The sequence below is a fragment of the Lissotriton vulgaris genome, chromosome 1_1 (genome assembly GCF_964263255.1).
Source record: "Lissotriton vulgaris chromosome 1_1, aLisVul1.2, whole genome shotgun sequence".
Lineage (NCBI taxonomy): Eukaryota > Metazoa > Chordata > Amphibia > Caudata > Salamandridae > Lissotriton > Lissotriton vulgaris.
Genome location: NC_141685.1, coordinates 66,725,216 through 66,730,860, shown reverse-complemented (window position 1 = coordinate 66,730,860; position 5,645 = coordinate 66,725,216).

Sequence of the window (5,645 nt, the reverse complement as noted above, 5' to 3'; positions counted from 1 at the left end):
CATTTCTAGCGCGCAACAGCTACCCACAAAGGGTTTCCCGGCGTGAATTTGTGAAAAAATTAATGTAGGGCTAAGGTCAGGGGGAATGTCTAGATGTTGAATAACCAGATTTTTAAAGCTTTACAAAATTTCATGTAGTTAATCTCATTGCATACCGGGAAAGGCAAGGAATTCCATAGCCGAGCCCCTAGATAGGAGAAAGATTTGCCGCCCATACGAGAGAGCTTGAATTTAGGGATGACAAACTTTTTTTTTTGATGTGGAAGAGCGGAGAGTGCGGGACGGGCAATAAGGGTGAACGAACGAGTGGAGATATTTTGGGGCCGAGCCAGTATTAATTTTATGCATAAAACAGAGTGCTTTAAATTTGATTTGGTTTTCGACCCTAAGCCTGTGAAGGTCACGAAGGTATCGAGTAGTGGGAGTGGCTCTGGGGATTTTATATAGCAATCTAGCTGCAGAATTATGGATAAACTGCAGTCTTCAGATGGTTGCTTTTTTTTAGCCTAGGTAGAGTACATTGCCATAGTCAATCCTGGAAGTAATCAAGGCATTGACTATGGTTTTCTGAGTAGACTCAGGTAGCATCCAGCAGATCTTCTTTAGCCACTTTAAGATTGCAAAACATGTGGCTGAAGTTTTTACAGCTTGCTGGTGCATATTGAGGGAGTCATCAATGACGATGACTAAGTTGCGCGCCTGTGAGACAGGGGTGGGCAGTGTGCCCATTTCCTTGGGCCAATGTTGGGGGCCCCATAGGTTTTTATTTTTACCGAGAATAATGACTTCGTTTTTTTCCCCATTTAATTTGAGGAAATTATCCTGCATCCATCCTGCTATTTTAGTAAGACCTATTTTGAGTGTGGAGGGAGTATCAGTATTCTCAGAAGAGAGGGAAAAGATCAACTGGGAGTCGTCGGCATATGAATACATCAATAGGCCTGAGTCCTTCACCACCTTTGCTAAGGGGCTCATATATAGATTGAACAATAGTGGGCTGAGTATGGAGCCCTGAGGTACACCATGTTCAAAGACACGAGTGTTGGAGCTGGCGTATTGAGAGAAAACTTGGAAAGTACGTTCCGTCAGAAAGGAGATGAGCCAGTTGAGTGCCCAATTGCAGATTCCTAGCACCCGCAGTGTGTTAATTAATACAGTGTGGGATACCGTATCAAATGCGGCACTTAAGTCCAGGAGTATAAGAGCCACAGTCTTTCCTTTATCTAGCAAGCAGGGAATGTTCTCTGTGACTCCTAATAGAGTGGTTTCTGTAGAGAATCCAGCTCTGAAACCTGATTGACAGGGGGGTCGCAAGTCTTGGGCAGTGACAAATTCGGTGAGAGTTTGATGAACATGTTTTTCTAAAATCTTGGAAAACACCGGTAGCAGAGAAATGGGCCAAAATTTGGAAGGTTGATTAGAGTCAGTTTAAGCTTTCTTAAGCAGGGGAGGGATCATAGCATGTTTCCATTCAGCTGGTACAGTATCTTCCTGTAGAAAGGTGTTGAGCAGGTCTGTTATAATGTCAAGGGACCGAGGAATACGCTTTTTGAGTATGGAGCAGGGTAGGGGGTTGTTTGGAGATTCAGATTTAATAGTAATAAGTAGTTCGGTTAGAGCCTTGGTATTTAGTCTGGGCCAACAATCCAACATACTTCTGGGGTTCTGAGGGGAATGTAATTCAGAGTTATTAATGTAGTTGTGGGTGGAAGAAGCCAGTGAAGAAGTTGCTAATGGAGGGCAATTACCCTGTGCTGCTGCAATTACTTGATAGATTTTATCCACTTTTTGTATGAAAAAAGTGGCTAATGTGCCACATTGCTGTTTGTTTAAGTCCGGTGGTATAGCTAATTTTTAGATCCAGCCAGTTCTTTCACCATCTTGAAGTGTTTTGGAGCGGTTAAGAGCCTCCGAGAATGTGACGCACACATGGTCGGCTCGTGCCTTATTACAGAGGATATGATATTTGGCTAATTTACTTTTGAATAATTTTTTGCTTCAGATGAGTAGCTTTTACTCCATTTACGTTCAAACGTTTGGCATTCAGATTTTTCTTGTTTTAGTAGTTCCATGAACCATGGGGCCGGAGGTCGCTGGCTCTTACGTTTTAATTTGGTCAGAGGTAGACAAGAATCAATTGCCGTCAGAAGCCAGTTCTGTACTGCCGTAGATAGAGAATGTATAGATTGCTTTGAACAAGGAAGATGGGAGTTTAAAAAGATGTTCAGTGTTTCAGTGTATAATTTTTTCCAATTCCGAATTAGCTTGGGTTGATCAGAAAAAACCTGGGGCTTCTGCATGGCTACTTGAAGTGAAAACCTAATCGGAAAATGATCTGACCAGCAAATAAGCAGTACGGGAAGAACCTTAATTGTCTTGAGGTTAGAGAAAATGGGGTCAAGCAGGTGACCTACCGTATTAGTAGGTCCAGAATTCAGTAGGTTTAGATTTAGGGAGGCTAGATCGAAGATGAACTCCGATGTTGTTGTACTAGTTAATCAATCAATCAATCACAGACATTTATAGAGCGCACTACTTACCCGGAGGGTCTCAAGGCGGTAGGGGGGGGGGAGTGCTGCTACTGCTCGAATAGCCAGGTCTTGAGCTTCTTCCTGAAGGAGAGGTGGTCTTGGGTCAGGCGTAGGTCGGTCGGGAACTTACATTTAGATTTTCTAAATGTAAGTTAACGTCCCCAATAAGGGAGAAATTGGCAGCCTTCATCACTAGAAGGCTTATTATTTCCGGGAGGGCAGTTGCCCATACTGTAGCAGAGCCCGGTGGACGGTAAACAAGTAAACCAGAAAACATAAAATTAGGGGTGAGGGCAAGCTTAAATATAGCACTTTCACAAGTGGGGCTAGACAAAGGATGAAATCACAATTATACTCTTTCTTAAAAATGATAGCAATCCCGCCTCCCATTTTATTAATGCGATCGATCCTTTCTATAGCATAATGATCAGGCACAGCCACCGCAATATCCAGGCCAGAGCTTTCCTGTAGCCAGGTTTCTGTGAGAAAGAGGGCGTCAGGTTTTTCATCCATTAGTAAATCAAGGATCTCAAATTTGTGTTTAGATAAAGACCTGCAGTTTAAGCTAAGAAAAGAGAATGTTTTACATTGAGATTGGCATTAGTCGCGCTTGATGTTCTCCCCATTCATGGTAAAGCCGCAATTTAGACAGGGTAAAATTTCGCCCTCCAAGTGTAGCTTTCCACATTCCGGTGTGAGTGTGTTCTTTAGAGCCCAGAGATGCTCGGAATTGTACCTGAAAGATAGATGATGGCTATTATGGGAGGGGTGCACGGCCGGGGTCTCTACTTCTACTTGCTTATTAGCAAAGTTAGTATCTGAGGGAGTAGAACCAGGGTATCTGGCCCTGGGCCCGGTCCAGGCACTGACGGGGGCAGACGGGCTTGCCTTTGGCGCGCTTTCAGAGCACCAGTGGCGCGTCCGCTGCGCATCCTGGATCTGGTGTAGATTTAAGGCCTCGGGCGACTACGAGCTCCGCCGGGGCTGTGCGCTGATTGGCTCGCAATCAGCCAATCAGCAAGGGTTACAGCCAAAATTCCCCAATGGTGGCCACCACGTGAACAAACAGCGTGTGAGCCGAGGGACAAGTGCAAAGGAAGTAGGTGCAATTGTAAGTGCAATTTAAAAGTATTTTAAAAGATATTTCCAGCGATTGTCCCCCCAACAAATTCCCTTCAGTAATTTCAACAAAGAGCAGCACAGACTGACGTGTCGCCCTTTTCAGGCCTCGGGAGACTACGAGCTCCGCCGGGGCTGTGCGCTGATTGGCTTGCAATCAGCCAATCAGCGAGGGTTACAGCCAAAATTCCCCAATGGTGGCCGCCACGCGAACAAACAGCGTGTGAACCGAGGGGCAAGTGCAAAGGAAGTAGGTGCAATCGTAAGTGCAATTTAAAAGTATTTTAAAAGATATTTCTAGCGATTGTTCCCCAAACAAATTCCCTTCAGTAATTTCAACAAAGAGCAGCACAGACTGACGTGTCGACCTTTTCAGGCCTCGGGATACAACGAGCTCCGCTGGGGCTGTGCGCTGATTGGCTCGCAATCAACCAATCAGCGAGGGTTGCAGCTGAAATTCCCCAATGGTGGCCGCCAAGTGAACAAACAGCGTGTGAGCCGAGGGCCAAGTGCATAGGAAGTAGGTGAAATCGTAAGTGCAATTTAAAAGTATTTTAAAAGATATTTCTAGTGATTGTCCCCCCCAACAAATTCCCTTCAGTAATTTCAACAAAGAGCAGCACAGACTGACGTGTCGCCCTTTTCAGGCCTCGGGAGACTACGAGCTCTGCAGGGGCTGTGCGCTGATTGGCTCGCAATCAGCCAATCAGCGAGGGTTACAGCCGAAATTCCCCAATGGTGGCCGCCACGTGAACAAACAGCGTATGAGCCGAAGGGCAAGTGCAAAGGAAGTAGGTGCAATCGTAAGTGCAATTTAAAAGTATTTTGAAATATATTTCTAGCGATAGTCCCCCCAACAAATTCCCTTCAGTAATTTCAACAAAGAGCCACCTGACCACCAAGGATGTGCATGAACCTCTGCCTTGGACACCTGAATGTCAGCATGCTTTTGAACATAATGAAAGTTGCGCTTTGCTCAGCTCCTGTGCTTGGCACCCCTGATTATCAAAAGCCCGTTGTGCTCTATGTGCATGAGACGGATGGTTGCACGATTTCTGTGTTAACACAGGGTTTCGGTGGTAAGCAGAGACCCTGTACGTATTTCTCGGCCATGTTGGATAATGTTGCCAGAGCACTCCTGAGCTGCCTGAGAGCTACAGCGGCTGTTGCAGTTTCTATCAGACAATCGGCAGGGCTCGTTCTTGATACTGATCTCACAGTAATGGTACCTCATGCTGTGGATACACTTTTGAATAAGACTAAGACGCAGCACCTTACTAGTGCACATCTTACTGGATATGAATTGACTTTGTTTACATAGCATATTACCATTAAACGATGTGCTACTTTGAACCCAGCCACGTTACTAACCCTCCCTTCAGAAGAAAAGGACAATGACGTCCATGATTGTTTGTTTCAGACGGAGGAGGAAACAAAGGGATGGGTAGACCTGACTAATGTTCCCTTATCTGAACCCCAAGGGGAACTGTATGTTGATGGCTCGTGCTTCAAGCTGCCAGATGGCACCACTACTGCAGCCTATGCAACCGCAACACTGCATTCCGTAGTTGAGACATCCTGCATCCCACTCAAATCGGCCCAAGCTGCAGAATTAGTTGCGCTTCTAAGGGCTTGTGAGCTGAGCGAGGAACTGGCTGTTAATGTTTATACAGACAGCAAGTACGCCTTTGGTGTGGCCCGTAACTTTGGGCGCCTCTGGGCGGAGAGAGGTTTCCTAACATCGCATGGACAGTGGATACAGAATACCCCTTTGATACAAAGATTGCTGTACGCTTTGGCGCTCCCTGATAAGTTAGCAATAATAAAGTGTTGTGCTTACAAACCCATTACAGATGATGTGGGGAGGGGCAATGCGTTTGCGGACCAAGTTGCCAAGGATACAGCAAGATCAAAAATGACTCAGGTGATTGTAGCTGGTCCCGCTAGGTTGGTTCCAGATACTGGCATGTTTGAGGATACACTGGACAATGTCAG